This window comes from Gobio gobio, assembly GCF_949357685.1.
Source record: "Gobio gobio genome assembly, chromosome: 4".
NCBI lineage: Eukaryota > Metazoa > Chordata > Actinopteri > Cypriniformes > Gobionidae > Gobio > Gobio gobio.
Genome location: NC_137100.1, coordinates 60119344 through 60136541, shown reverse-complemented (window position 1 = coordinate 60136541; position 17198 = coordinate 60119344).

Genomic DNA, 17198 nt, shown 5'->3' with positions numbered 1-17198 from the left:
ATGACTGTGATCATGTACATGCATTTTTACATATACGATTTTAAACCGGATTTAAATATAGTTTTCAAACATTAAGAACTTTTAATTTTGAACGATGAAGAGGAAAACAAGTTTGCTGCTTTCAAGTAACACAAGTTTGCTGCTTTCATCAGTAAGTAACACAAGTTTGCTGCTTTCATCAGTAAGTAACACAAGTTTGCTGCTTTCATTAGTAAGTAACACAAGTTTGCTGCTTTCATCAGTAAGTAACACAAGTTTGCTGCTTTCATCAGTAAGTAACACAAGTTTGCTGCTTTCATCAGTAAGTAACACAAGTTTGCTGCTTTCATTAGTAAGTAACACAAGTTTGCTGCTTTCATCAGTAAGTAACACAAGTTTGCTGCTTTCATCAGTAAGTAACACAAGTTTGCTGCTTTCATCAGTAAGTAACACAAGTTTGCTGCTTTCATCAGTAAGTAACACAAGTTTGCTGCTTTCATCAGTAAGTAACACAAGTTTGCTGCTTTCATCAGTAAGTAACACAAGTTTGCTGCTTTCATCAGTAAGTAACACAAGTTTGCTGCTTTCATCAGTAAGTAACACAAGTTTGCTGCTTTCATCAGTAAGTAACACAAGTTTGCTGCTTTCATCAGTAAGTAACACAAGTTTGCTGCTTTCATCAGTAAGTAACACAAGTTTGCTGCTTTCATCAGTAAGTAACACAAGTTTGCTGCTTTCATTAGTAAGTAACACAAGTTTGCTGCTTTCATCAGTAAGTAACACAAGTTTGCTGCTTTCATCAGTAAGTAACACAAGTTTGCTGCTTTCATCAGTAAGTAACACAAGTTTGCTGCTTTCATCAGTAAGTAACACAAGTTTGCTGCTTTCATCAGTAAGTAACACGTGGCTGCCCCCAGTGGTCGTTGTAAATCCTTGCAAAGGGACTTTTATTTTAAAGGCCTAATGCCTGCTTTAGTAGTTTACTTCACACAGCGCGAACAACCAGTCGACCATCAACAAGCAAGCAAACTCTTCATGTGATCCTGTCAGTTTTCCTTATATGATCGGTTAAAACCCGAGATGATTAGAGCAGGTGTGGTGATCAAGAGATTTGCTGCATGGATGATGGTCTTGGATGATGTAACTGTAGTTCATTTTAGATGGGTAATGTTAAACTCGTAGCCCAACTTCTAGAACGGGTAATTCATTCATCAAAGCTTGATTAAAAGTCTTATTACTTAAACAGTATGCAGGTTATAAACATTTGAGTTAGTATGGTTCTTGGTTAAAGTTAAATTGTGTTAGTTGCAAATTATATAGCTTCTAGAGTCATAATAAGAGCATTGTGGTCAATGATGATGTCACAGGGCATTCTGACACAACTGATGACGTGCGATGCTGCGTGACCTGAGACCACAGCTGTTCAAATGTTTCTTAATTACAATGATTTTTGTTTGAAACATGGATTTGTATGTCATCCTAAAGAGTTTTTCACAGTTGTAAGTTACCAAAAAACATGGTATTATTGGTGAAAGGGATTCTTTCATACTAGGCCACTCTGTATCATTCTCTCTTCCCTCTCCATGTCTGGGTGAACTGTCTATTAAAGATTATAGATGTAACAACAAATATATTAGAAATATCTTCATTGATAAACTTCATCCGAATAGAATTAAACGTTACTACATTTTCAAAGATTTTAACCCGGAAGAAGTGAAGAGTTATCTTGCTTTTCCATGTCTCCCTAAGGTGAAAGAACTTCATTTTAAAATAATCAATGATATATACCCATCTAAAGAATTTATCAAATCTAAATTTGATATTGACGAAAACTCTTGTCAATTTTGTGAAACTGATATTGAAACCACTGAGCATATTTTTTTTTTTCTTGCAATTATTCGAAATGGTTTTGGCCTCAATTATAAAGTAAACTGTCATGTATTATTACATGTATAAATCCCCATACAAGCTAATTAAATTTGGTGTACTTAAAAAGATTGTTCACAATACTTTTTGATTAATAACCTGTTTGAACTTGGTAAACACTTCATTCATAAATGTAGATTTTTGAAAATCCCGCCCTCTTTCCCTCATTTTACTTTGCTACTTCACTTCACACACTTTCAAATGAAAAAGCTATCAGAGTTGCTGATTTCTTAAATGAGCTATGTACAATATAGCTCCTTGTAACTACCCCTTGCAAGAACCTACTTGTTTCTATAAATGTTAGTCTTTATTTATGTATTTTATTTTTTTCTGACCTTTCTTGATTGTTTGATTTGAGAATTCATTGTTGTTACATGTAATTTGCATCTATGTCTGCTTCTTGGAATTTTATTAATTGTTACTGTTTGTTTAATGCCTATTTTGTGTGTAAATCTGTTTACTTTCAATAAAACATTTTTTTTTTTAAATACAGCTGTTCAAATGTATACCCTCATTCACTATTCCCTACATTACTCCACTAATATAGTCCACTAAATGAGGCACAACCTAACGCTTTTTGACTGTCTCAGTTTGTCTAAATCCTACAGAAGCCCCATACGGCCATGGATAATATTTTTTTTCTGTCTTGTTTTCTCGTGATCACGAGATAACAAAAGTTGTTTTCATGGTGTCGTGGCTTTGCAATCAAAAAATGTCATAATGGAAGTCAATAGGGCAAAAACAGCCACAAACAGTAAAAAAAAAAAAAAAAACACGGTCACCTTATTGCGTCATTGCTTGTGTCAAGTGACACCCGGTCCGCTGTCACAATAGTGCTGTATGACTGATGGTGTGATTTTATCTAATTTCTCCTTTTTTGCTAAAAATATTCAGACATATGTTTACTAGCATGACATATCTGATATTTCGGAGGCTGAAATAGAGTGAGCTCTTGTGGATTGACGCGTACACTCTAAAAAAAAAGGCTCGTAATCATAGGGGAACCTTTTTTAGTGCTATATAGCACCAATTTTGGTGCTTCAGTGGTTCTTCAGCGGTTCTTCAGAGGTGCTATATAGCACCTTAGTCAAAGAACCGGTGAAGAACCTCTGAAGAACCGCTGAAGAACCGCTGAAGAACCTCTGAAGAACCGCTGAAGAACCACTGAAGCACCAAAATTGGTGCTATATAGCACTAAAAAAGGTTCCCCTATGATTACGAGCCAAGAACTATTTTTGGTGCAATATAGAACCTTTTTTTTTTTAGAGTGATAGGGGGCAATCTAATGCTGTTCGACTTGGCTTAACAGCAGCAAAGAAGAAGTTGTTGTTGGGCGCGCATACCATAGACTGTACAAAAATATGGACGTAGTGTCCGTGACGTCCCCCAGGATTCTGAAGAGCAGTTTTGAAGCGTAAACTAGGGTCTGCCATCTTGGCAGCGTGTCACTCCCGGATAACAGAAAATGGGCAAAAAGGCGGGACGTGAGTGGAGCTGAGGTGACGTGATGACTGACAGACAGCAGACAAACGATAATCCACCTGTCACTCAAAGTGGCCACGCCCTTACATTTACATTTATGCATTTGGCAGACGCTTTTATCCAAAGCGACTTACAGTGCCCTTATTACAGGGACAATCCCCCTGGAGCAACATGGAGTAAAGTGCCTTGCTCAAGGTTGGGGAAAGATACTTTGAAAAGTAATGCATTACAATATTGCGTTACTCCCTTAAAAAGTAACTAATTGAGTTACTTAGTTACTTTTTCTCACCTGGGCTGGGCTTGTTTTTGTTTGTTTTTTATAACAAAAAAGTTATATTTTTGTAAAGACCTCTTCATACCAAAACTGAAATAATAAGCCCCAGGCTGAGGTAAAAATGCTAATTCACGCAACAGTAGAGGGCGCAGCTCTGCTGTGCTGCCATTCTGGAGAATGGTAGAATACTGATGCAGGAGAAAAAAGTTTTACCAGTAAAAACAAAAAATCTAGTAATTTTCATCATCAAAGGTCAGCAGCAAGACATTGGCAAATGAAATATAAAGGTAGATTAAATGCATAAAAAAATAGTTGTTTTATTTAACATTTAATTATTGGAGGTTTGCATAGTATTCCTGTTTTTGCATTTGGCTGATGTTATTAATTTTGAGGAGTACAGAATGTTTATTGTGCAAGTGAGAGAAATAAATGCTGACATTTAGTCTAGAACTACAATAAGCATGATGTTTCCGCACAACGCCTCTGCACTTATTTTTGTCAACATGGGGGCAGGAGAGCTGTCAATGAAATGAATGTGGAAAAAGTAAGTTGGATATTTAGTTGTAAATTTGAAAAGTAATGCCGTTACTCTACTAGTTAGTTGTAAAAAGTAATATTATGTTGTAAGTCAAGTTGGTTATAATGCAATGTCACCCCCAACAGTGACACTTGGTGGTGGCTGCTGGGATTGAACCAGCAACCTTCTGCACATGAGTTCTATGGTATAGACCACTGGACCACCATCACACCCCCTTTAATTATGCTTTATATAATAAAAGGCAATGAGAGAAACAAAATTCGTCCCCTCACAGTTGTCATGAAGAGCAAAATGAGATATATAGACCAAAACCACAATTTGTACCAGGCTGTAAACATGTTTTTTCTTTCTTTCTTTCTACTGTAAAGATGGGCATTTTAACATGGGGCTCAATGATGAGATTCTGCTCCCTTTTGGAGCCTGTCCCTAGCGGCCAGTCGATGAATTGCAGTCTGGGTCACTTCCGTATTGGCTTCATGGCCGGGGGGAGGTTGCCTCGTTGCCGCTGGGTGTAGGTGAATCCGCCTGTGATGCCATCAAGTGCACTGCAGCGCTTGCCGCTGATATCCCGGACTAAAAGAACCGTCTTGAACAGATCTGTCTCTCGCAAGTTATTACAGTTGGTGTGTTTTGTTGTTTAATCACAACGATCGCGTTATTGGAGCTGTTGAGAATCGGATCTATTGAATTTACATTACATCCACTTCTGCCGAAATACATGAAAGTAAGTGGCCGGTGAACTGGGAGAAGAATAGAGGAAACTTTAAAGTTACTTACACAATGTGTATCTGATATGAATAAAACTCGTTGTCTAAGTATAATGGAACAGGGGTTGTTTTTACTGCTTTTATAGACATCGGCATGTATTTTACAAACTCTACACCTGTATTGGTTTGCTGCTACTTATGTATATTTAATAAATGTCTGAAACCTATAATAAACACGCGGTTGAAAACCGTGGATAGTTGTTGTATATGTGACGAGCGCGTCTGTCGCTGGCCCAGCGCCAACTAGTCAGCGAGTCAATGCGGCGCGAGAGCGTTTGGATTTAGGAGTTGATCGCATGGTGCGCCGACCCCTCTAACCACAGCGGTGTTGGACCAGCCCCAAGACTAGTCGGACATGTGTGGTAGTACACTCGAAAGAGTTGAACTAACTTCACAAAAGCTAAAAATCTTTGTCCATTTTTCTGCTTCGTATTCGTCATCACTACGCTTGCGCCAATAGCGAGGCTGTGTTTGCATAAGCCGCAAAGCATTGTGGGTAATATGACCGTTGTGGATTTGAAAACGGCATATTAAGCGAATAAACGTAGAATTTGCATTCCTGTTATGTTTCATATGTCTATATTTGATTGGTGCAAGTATATCAAACGTGTAAAAGTCGCAGGCTAAATTGTATGTTACCGTCAACGAGAAACAGAGCTAATTACCGGGGTTTATATACTCGGCGAAAATACAATGTGCTTTGGTAAGGGACTTTATGCAGATGCATCAGGACCCCCACGTTCTCCCTGCAAGCAAATATGGATGGGATAGCGCAAATCTCCTTGCTTGTATGATGGATGATCTGGCCTGTCCTCTCCCTTACCTTTTGTATTTAAATACATATGCATTTCTTTTATTTTATTAAATTAGCTACAGTTAAAATCATTCTGGTGAGAGAGTTCATGCTGTTGCAGCCGGACCACATGCACACGGGACGTCGCAGGTGTTGTCCCTCTCCCTTACATTTTAAAATAACTCTTAAATAATTACTGTTTTTTTTGCTTGCTGCCAGAGCAACATTTCTCATTTGAATTCGACCTGATGCTCTAAAACAGTGGTTCTCAAACTTTTTATACCAAGTACCACCATAATGACCAACATTAAAATACAGTAGTGTAGTAGGCCTTACTATTCAGCTACAGCTCTGCACAGTTCAAAAAAGAGGCAGTTCCATCCTAATAGGAATATTTTTTTGTTGTCAGCCACTTTAACACTGTAAATGCACAGTTTGTACATTAACACTGCACTGTGCTTACATACAGGTAAATCAAATAATTAAATAATGATTAAATTAAATTTGTAATTCGTTTGTAAAACTATCCGGTGTAAAACGATCACTGCAGAGGCAGGTGTTGGTGGTGTTCAAGGTAGCTGTTCACAAAATGAATCCACCTCTTCTTGATATCAGCGATTTGGATTTATAAGCTTTTTATAGGTTTTACAGTTAGGTAATATGCATTTACATGATGAAGGCATAACTAGCTAGCTAACTGTAGGCTGTAGTAACTAACGGTAGTGACAGCAACGCGCGATTGAACGGGCGACCTGATGCGAATGACGTTAGTTGTTATGGTGTTAGGGGAGGGGCCAGGCTCAGTGGCTGCAGTGCGTCATCGAGCCACCTTTTTAGTACAACACAGTTCACAGTGTTTGTAACGTGTTTCAGCAATACATTTCTAACATTTATAATGTGTTTAGTACAGAAACAAATTTTAGAATCGTCTTTACAGCGACTTTAATTTAGTGATTCCTCTGCATACCACTAGAGGGAGCCTGAGTACCACACTTTGAGAACCACTGCTCTAAAATAAAGTTTATAAAAGCTATATGGACATATTTAAAAAAAAATATATATATATATATATAAAAAATAACAATAACTATTAACCCTTGAGCATTGTTCAAATTCACTACCCTTTCGTTATGTTTGGGATGGCAAAAGTCCACTAAATTAAACTGCTGTAAAAATGTATCCGATGAATATTTTTTTCTTTTCTTTTTTGCATAAATTTTTTTTCTCCACCCGACTTCTCGAGACGGAACGCGACGCTGTGATCACCGTTGTCCGGCATGTACATGCCGCCTCGGCTAAAGGTAAGGTGCGCAGTCACTGTTTTCCTGGTGCTCGTGTTCTCGATGCCGCTGCGCAGGTACCGGCAATTATGAATGGCGACGAGAGCATCGGTGCTGTTGTGCTTCACGCGGGGGTGAACGACACCAGGCTGCGGCAGACGGAGGTTCTGAAGACAGACTTCAGGAGCCGGATCGAGACTGTACGCAGAACATCACCCGCGACGAGGATCGTCGTGTCCGGACCGCTTCCCACATACAGACGAGGGCATGAAAGGTTCACTATTTGCTCTAAATGAATGGTTATTGTCGTGGTGTAATGAACAGAAGCTGCTCTTTGTAAATAATTGGAATCTTTTCTGGGAGCGGCCAAGGCTTTTCCGTGCTGATGGCCTGCACCCCGGCAGGATCGGCGCGGATCTTCTGTCCGACAACATCTCCTAGACGCTACGCACCGTATGACTAGTAAGTCAAACTACACTTGACAGTTCTTGTTCTGTAGTGCATTGTGTAGAAACTGTGTCTGTTCCACGAATATTTAGGTCAAAATCCTCAATAGGATCTAGAGAAAATCTGATCATTATCAAACCAGATAATCTTGAAAGAAATTAACAAAAACATTCTCTAAAACTAGGTCTCCTTAACATTCGATCGCTCGCACCTAAAGCAGTTATTGTAAATGAAATGATCACAGATAATAGCTTTAATTTACTATGTCTGACTGAAACCTGGCTTAAAACTAATGATTATTACAGACCTATTTCAAATCTTCCATTTCTGTCTAAAATACCAGAAAAAATGGTGTCTGCTCAATTATGCTCTTACTTGCAAGAAAACGTTACCGATGAAAAATTTCAGTCTGGATTCAGAGCCCATCATAGCACAGAAACTGCGCTCGTTAAAATCACAAATGACTTACTCTTAGCTGCTGACCAAGGCTCAATACTAGTTTTACTTGATCTTAGTTCAGCATTCGACACCATAGATCATAAAATACTCTTAGATCGTCTACAAAATTACACTGGCTTTCAGGGACGGGCATTAAAGTGGTTTAGATCGTATCTATCAGAGCGTTACCAATTTGTCTATTTAAACAGGGAACAGTCTAAAGCCCTATTCGGACGGGATTAGTTTAACATGGGGAGGTGGGGGTAAAGTAATTTTACCTCAGGACGTCTGTAATATTAATGGCCAATTCGCACGGGATAAGACATCTCAGTAAAACTAGCAGAATTGGGAGGGGTAACTCGCTTTACGCACCAACGTAACCTCCTTGTCGTCCTGTGCGTTGCTTCCTGTTTTCACGTGAGCAAACACACAATATATATGTGTGTGTGTGTGTGTGTGTGTATATATATATATATATATAAACATAAACATTTAGGTCCAGTCTAACGATTCTGTTTGGATGGTATTGGTAATAGACGCTTACCTAAAGCTAAAAGAAGTGTTGTGCCTCTAAAAAGTGCTTTCGATCTTATTGTTGCTTTAAATTGTATGCGGAAAATACTGGAGGTTTGCCACAGAGTTGTCCCACCCAGTGACGCCGCTACCATCACGCGCTGCGCGTAGGGCACCAAGTGCTCCGGGGAGCACCACAAGAAAATGCTCTCTCTACCCTCCCGCGGCTCTGCAAAATTCGCGAACGCCGCCACTGCGGGCATCGTAAAGTGATCGCGCTTAGGGCATCAAAGCGGCGGGACTGGTCCCACCACCTACAACGAAACCGAGTGCTTCTTCAAGCGCTTCCATGCTTGCAAAACGAGCCAAAACTACTTTTAAACAGGAAATGATGGAATTTTACCGTACATTTTTACACCGGGTCTATTCGAACGGGATTAGTTTTACCCAAGGTCATTTTTCCGGACCTTTTTACAGAAGGTAAAAGTCTCCGTAATCTTTACTGACATTGTCCGTAATGATTACCGAGATGGCACATTCGGACGGGACTAAAATCACAGAGAACCTCTGGTAATAATTACTTTACCCCCACCTCCCCATGTTAAACTAATCCCGTCCGAATAGGGCTTAAGATAACGTCTGTAAATTATGGAGTGCCGCAAGGATCTGTGTTAGGCCCTCTGTTTTTTCTCAATATATATATATATATATATATATATATATATATATATATATATATATATATATATATATATATATATATATATATATATATATATATATATATATATATATATATAAGTGAGGAAAGTAAGTATTTGAACACCCTGCTATTTTGCAAGTTCTCCCACTTAGAAATCATGGAGGGGTCTGAAATTGTCATCGTAGGTGCATGTCCACTGTGAGAGACATAATCTCTGAAAAAAAAAAAAAAATCCAGAAATCACAATGTATGATTTTTTTTAAAACTATTTATTTGTATGATACAGCTGCAAATAAGTATTTGAACACCTGTCTATCAGCTAGAATTCTGACCCTCAAAGAGCTGTTAGTCTGCCTTTAAAATGTCCACCTCCACTCCATTTATTATCCTAAATTATATGCACCTGTTTGAGGTTGTTAGCTGCATAAAGACACCTGTCCACCCCATAGAATCAGTAAGAATCCAACTACTAACATGGCCAAGACCAAAGAGCTGTCCGAAGACACTAGAGTCAAAATTGTACTCCTCCAAAAGGCTGGAACGGGCTACGGGGAAATTGCCAAGCAGCTTGGTGAAAAAAGGTCCACTGTTGGAGCAATCATTAGAAAATCTCCCTCGGACTGGGGCTCCATGCAAGATCTCACCTCGTGGGGTCTCAATGATCCTAAGAAAGGTGAGAAATCAGCCCAGAACTACACGGGAGGAGCTGGTCAATGACCTGAAAAGAGCTGGGACCACCGTTTCCAAGGTTACTGTTGGTAATACACTAAGACGTCATGGTTTGAAATCATGCATGGCACGGAAGGTTCCCCTGCTTAAACCAGCACATGTCCAGGCCCGTCTTAAGTTTGCCAATGACCATTTGGATGATCCAGAGGAGTCATGGGAGAAAGTCATGTGGTCAGATGAGACCAAAATAGAACTTTTTGGTCATAATTCCACTAAACGTGTTTGGAGGAAGAAGAATGATGATGAGTACCATCCCAAGAACACCATCCCTACTGTGAAGCACGGGGGTGGTAGCATCATGCTTTGGGGGTGTTTTTCTGCACATGGGACAGGGCGACTGCACTGTTTTAAGGAGAGGATGACCGGGGCCATGTATTGCGAGATTTTTTGGCAACAACCTCCTTCCCTCAGTCAGAGCATTGAAGATGGGTCGAGGCTGGGTCTTCCAACATGACAATGACCCGAAGCGCACAGCCAGGATAACCAAGGAGTGGCTCTGTAAGAAGCATATCAAGGTTCTGGCGTGGCCTAGCCAGTCTCCAGACCTAAACCCAATAGAGAATCTTTGGAGGGAGCTCAAACTCCGTGTTTCTCAGCGACAGGCCAGAAACCTGACTGATCTAGAGAAGATCTGTGTGGAGGAGTGGGCCAAAATCCCTCCTGCAGTGTGTGCAAACCTGGTGAGAAACTACAGGAAACGTTTGACCTCTGTAATTGCAAACAAAGGCTACTGTACCAAATATTAACATTGATTTGCTCAGGTGTTCAAATACTTAATTTCAGCTGTATCATACAAATAAATAGTTAAAAAATCACACATTGTGATTTCTGGATTTTTAAAAAAAAAATTTTTTTAGATTATGTCTCTCACAGTGGACATGCACCTACGATGACAAATTCAGACCCCTCCATGATTTCTAAGTTGGAGAACTTGCAAAATAGCAGGGTGTTCAAATACTTGTTTTCCTCACTGTTTATATATGCTGTCACTTGGTAATATTATAAGAAAACATGACATTAGTTCCCACTGTTATGCCGGTGATACTCAGTTATATATTTCAGCACGACCAGATGAAATCTCTAAATTATCCAAGCTAACAGAGTGTTATTAAAGATATAAAATATTGGATGACCTGTAATTTTCTCCTCCTAAATTCAGATAAGACTGAGGTATTACTTATTGGACCAAAAACTGGTACACAGAATCTCTTAAATTATAATTGACATTTAGAAGGACGTACTGTTACTTCATCTGCTACAGTTAAAGACTTGGGTGTTCTATTAGACAGCAACTTGTCTTTTGAAAAAAAATCATATTTCAAATACTATAAAAACAGCCTTCTTCCACCTCAGAAACATCGCTAAGCTACGAAACATGCTATCTGTCTCTGATGCAGAAAAGTTAGTTTATGCATTTATGACCTCTAGACTAGATTACTGTAATGCACTACTAGCTGGCTGTCCTGCCTCCTCAATAAACAAGCTACAATTAGTCCAAAATGCAGCTGCTAGAGTTCTTACTAGGTCAAGAAAATATGATCACACAACACCAATTCTAACATCTCTACACTGGTTACCTGTTAAGTTTCGTATAGATCAATTATAAAGTATTGCTACTGACCTATAAGGCCCTAAATGGTTTAGCTCCTGTGTATTTAACTGATCTTCTATCGCCTTTATAACCCATCACGATCTTTAAGATCACTAAACTCTGGGCTTCTGGTAATACCGAGGATATCCAAGTCAACTAAAGGAGGAAGAACGTTTTCATATTTGGCACCTAAACTATGGGCTAGCCTTCCTAATAATGTTCGGGGCTAAGACTCAATCCTGCAGTTTAAATCTAGATTAAAGATGCATCTCTTTCATTCACATGATGCATCTCCTAACCTTGTACTCTGTAGTTGTATCAATGCACATGATCATCTTTACTTAATGCCTTGAACAGCAGCTACGCTAATTATTTTTCTGTTCTGTTTTATCTCGCGACGCCCATCCCGAGGTAACTAGAGAGTCCGTCAGCTCCAGTCTGGATCCAGCTTCTCGTAAAGACTTCAGATGACCACCACCTGTGAAGAGACGACTCAACTCCTGCGAGGACTTCAGATGACACAGCCCTGCATCAACACACACACACACGCACTCATGCTCATCTCTATACCCTATTCATTAACAACATGTATTCTTATTTCTGTGCCATAGTTATTGTATTGATTAATAATAGATAGTTAGCTAATCTGTGTGCTTTGTATATGTGCATTTCTGAAATGCATAACATGTACAAATCAATTTCAATTGTAATGTAGATGCATTTTCTGTGAAGCTGCTTTGAAACGATATGTATCGTGAAAAGCGCTATACAAATAAATTTGAATTGAATTGAATTGAATAAATCTGTTAATCAACCTCAGTCCTGATCAAAACTACTAAATGTTTAAAAAAAAAAAAAAATCTGGATTTTTTACTCTTTAATTGCCAAATTCACAAATGATGTCACTGATTGGGGGGGAAAAAACAAAATTACTAATTTTATTGTTTTAACCTTTCCTCGCAGTCTTGGACATGTGAAAGATTAGTATCAACAGTGGCTTTGATGCATTGTTAGTTTTTGTGCAGCATCAGATTTTATTTTTTCTCTCCCTCATTTATATGCTGTTATACTCCATATAAAAGCCAGAAACTAAGCTTCTTTTTTTTTGTTGCACAGGTCTATCTAAAGGGTTAATGGTGCCACCTGGTGATCAACAGTAAAAATGACACATTTTACCTCTGCCCAACAGGGAAAACCACCAACAATCAGAATGCATGATTAAATACGGAAGAATGCATATATATATATATCCAGTCCACAATCACTTTTTATATTGAAAATAAGTGATTTTTGTGTGGGTTTTTCTTCTTCCCCAAATCACTGTCAATTAAAGAGTACAAATCCTGGATTTAAAGAAAAAAAAACCCCACATTTAGTAGTTTTGATCAGGACTGAGGTTGATTAATCGATTCATGCAACAAAAACAAAAAAAATTGGGATTTTTTTTTTATCTGACTGATGTTATTAATTTTGAGGAGTACAGAATGTTTATTGTGCAAGTGAGAGAAATAAATGCTGACATTTAGTCTAGAACTACAATAACCATGATGTTTCCGCACAAGGCCTCTGCACTTATTTTTGTCAACATGGGGGCAGGAGAGCTGTCAATGAAATGAATGTGGAAAAAGTAAGTTGGATATTTAGTTGTAAATTCGAAAAGTAATGCCGTTACTTTACTAGTTAGTTGTAAAAAGTAATATTATGTTGTAAGTCAAGTTGGTTATAATGCAATGTCACGCCCGACAGTGACACTTGGTGGTGGCCGCTGGGATTGAACCAGCAACCTTCTGCACATGAGTTCTATGGTATAGACCACTGGACCACCATCACACCCCCTTTAATTATGCTTTATATAATAAAAGGCAATGAGAGAAACAAAATTCGTCCCCTCACAGTTGTCATGAAGAGCAAAATGAGATATATAGACCAAAACCACAATTTGTACCAGGCTGTAAACATGTTTTTTCCTTCTTTCTTTCTACTGTAAAGATGGGCATTTTAACATGGGGCTCAATGATGAGATTCTGCTCCCTTTTGGAGCCTGTCCCTAGCGGCCAGTCGATGAATTGCAGTCTGGGTCACTTCCGTATTGGCTTCATGGCCGGGGGGAGGTTGCCTCGTTGCCGCTGGGTGTAGGTGAATCCGCCTGTGATGCCATCAAGTGCACTGCAGCGCTTGCCGCTGATATCCCGGACTAAAAGAACCGTCTTGAACAGATCTGTCTCTCGCAAGTTATAACAGTTGGTGTGTTTTGTTGTTTAATCATAACGATCGCGTTATTGGAGCTGTTGAGAATCGGATCTATTGAATTTACATTACATCCACTTCTGCCGAAATACATGAAAGTAAGTGGCCGGTGAACTGGGAGAAGAATAGAGGAAACTTTAAAGTTACTTACACAATGTGTATCTGATATGAATAAAACTCGTTGTCTAAGTATAATGGAACAGGGGTTGTTTTTACTGCTTTTATAGACATCGGCATGTATTTTACAAACTCTACACCTGTATTGGTTTGCTGCTACTTATGTATATTTAATACATGTCTGAAACCTATAATAAACACGCGGTTGAAAACCGTGGATAGTTGTTGTATATGTGACGAGCGCGTCTGTCGCTGGCCCAGCGCCAACTAGTCAGCGAGTCAACGCGGCGCGAGAGCGTTTGGATTTAGGAGTTGATCGCATGGTGCGCCGACCCTTCTAACCACAGCGGTGTGGGACCAGCCCCAAGACTAGTCGGACATGTGTGGTAGTACACTCGAAAGAGTTGAACTAACTTCACAAAAGCTAAAGAATCTTTGTCCATTTTTCTGCTTCGTATTCGTCATCACTACGCTTGCGCCAATAGCGAGGCTGCGTGTTTGCATAAGCCGCAAAGCATTATGGGTAATAGGACCGTTGTGGATTTGAAAACGGCATATTAAGCAAATAAACGTAGAATTTGCATTCCTGTTATGTTTCATATGTCTATATTTGATTGGTGCAAGTATATCAAACGTGTAAAAGTCGCAGGCTAAGTTGTATGTTACCGTCAACGAGAAACAGAGCTAATTACCGGGGTTTATATACTCGGCGAAAATACAATGTGTTCTGGTAAGGGACTTTATGCAGATGCATCAGGACCCCCACGTTCTCCCTGCAAGCAAATATGGATGGGATAGCGCAAATCTCCTTGCTTGTATGATGGATGATCTGGCCTGTCCTCTCCCTTACCTTTTGTATTTAAATACATACGCATTTATTTTATTTTATTAAATTAGCTACAGTTAAAATCATTCGGGTGAGAGAGTTCATGCTGTTGCAGCCGGACCACATGCACACGTCGCAGGTGTTGTCCCTCTCCCTTACATTTTAAAATAACTCTTAAATAATTACTGTGTTTTTTTGCTTGCTGCCAGAGCAACATTTCTCATTTGAATTCGACCTGATGCTCTAAAACAGTGGTTCTCAAACTTTTTATACCAAGTACCACCATAATGACCAACATTAAAATACAGTAGTGTAGTAGGCCTTACTATTCAGCTACAGCTCTGCACAGTTCAAAAAAGAGGCAGTTCCATCCTAATAGGAATATTTTTTTGTTGTCAGCCACACTGTAAATGCACAGTTTGTACATTAACACTGCACTGTGCTTACATACAGGTAAATCAAATAATTAAATAATGATTAAATTAAATTGTGTTAATCTAAAAGTTTAATTAAAACTGTAATGTACTTAAATGTAAAAAAAAAAAAAAAACTTTACTCAAATAAAGATACAATTAAATTGTATTGTTTTAACATTAATTTATATTTAAAGTCAAAATTCAATATTTGTTCTGAGTTTGTCACACCACAGAAAAAATGTATCATTAAATGTGTGCCAAATTTAAATTATAAACACTGTCTGCGCTGAAACCACGCCCACTAGCGGGAAAGCAGCGGTAAGAAGCACACAAGACAACTGGCCACCACTGGCACGAACTGCAATGATGGCACCAGATGTTGGCGGGACGGGCGGATGAAGTCCTGTGTCAGTCCGGCAGCGGATTATCAGTGAATCCCAGTTGTCTCCGATGAACGTTTGTAAAACTATCCGGTGTAAAACGATCACTGCAGAGGCAGGTGTTGGTGGTGTTCAAGGTAGCTGTTCACAAAATGAATCCACCTCTTCTTGATATCAGCGATTTGGATTTATAAGCTTTTTATAGGTTTTACAGTTAGGTAATATGCATTTACACGATGAAGGCATAACTAGCTAGCTAACTGTAGGCTGTAGTAACTAACGGTAGTGACAGCAACGCGCGATTGAACGGGCGACCTGATGCGAATGACGTTAGTTGTTATGGTGTTAGGGGAGGGGCCAGGCTCAGTGGCTGCAGTGCGTCATCGAGCCACCTTTTTAGTACAACACAGTTCACAGTGTTTGTAACGTGTTTCAGCAATACATTTCTAACATTTATAATGTGTTTAGTACAGAAACAAATTTTAGAATCGTCTTTACAGCGACTTTAATTTAGTGATTCCTCTGCATACCACTAGAGGGAGCCTGAGTACCACACTTTGAGAACCACTGCTCTAAAATAAAGTTTATAAAAGCTATATGGACATATTTAAAAAAAAAAATATATATATATATATATTAAAAATAACAATAACTATTAACCCTTGAGCATTGTTCAAATTCACGACCCTTTCGTTATGTTTGGGATGGCAAAAGTCCACTAAATTAAACTGCTGTAAAAATGTATCAGATGAATATTTTTTTCTTTTCTTTTTTGCATAAATGTTTTTTTCTCCACCCGACTTCTCGAGACGGAACGCGACGCTGTGATCACCGTTGTCCGGCATGTACATGCCGCCTCGGCTAAAGGTAAGGTGCGCAGTCACTGTTTTCCTGGTGCTCGTGTTCTCGATGCCGCTGCGCAGGTACCGGCAATTATGAATGGCGACGAGAGCATCGGTGCTGTTGTGCTTCACGCGGGGCTGAACGACACCAGGCTGCGGCAGACGGAGGTTCTGAAGACAGACTTCAGGAGCCGGATCGAGACTGTACGCAGAACATCACCCGCGACGAGGATCGTCGTGTCCGGACCGCTTCCCACATACAGACGAGGGCATGAAAGGTTCAGTATTTGCTCTAAATGAATGGTTATTGTCGTGGTGTAATGAACAGAAGCTGCTCTTTGTAAATAATTGGAATCTTTTCTGGGAGCGGCCAAGGCTTTTCCGTGCTGATGGCCTGCACCCCGGCAGGATCGGCGCGGATCTTCTGTCCGACAACATCTCCTAGACGCTACGCACCGTATGACTAGTAAGTCAAACTACACTTGACAGTTCTTGTTCTGTAGTGCATTGTGTAGAAACTGTGTCTGTTCCACGAATATTTAGGTCAAAATCCTCAATAGGATCTAGAGAAAATCTGATCATTATCAAACCAGATAATCTTGAAAGAAATGAACAAAAACATTCTCTAAAACTAGGTCTCCTTAACATTCGATCGCTCGCACCTAAAGCAGTTATTGTAAATGAAATGATCACAGATAATAGCTTTAATTTACTATGTCTGACTGAAACCTGGCTTAAACCTAATGACTATTACAGACCTATTTCAAATCTTCCATTTCTGTCTAAAATACCAGAAAAAATGGTGTCTGCTCAATTATGCTCTTACTTGCAAGAAAACGTTACCGATGAAAAATTTCAGTCTGGATTCAGAGCCCATCATAGCACAGAAACTGCGCTCGTTAAAATCACA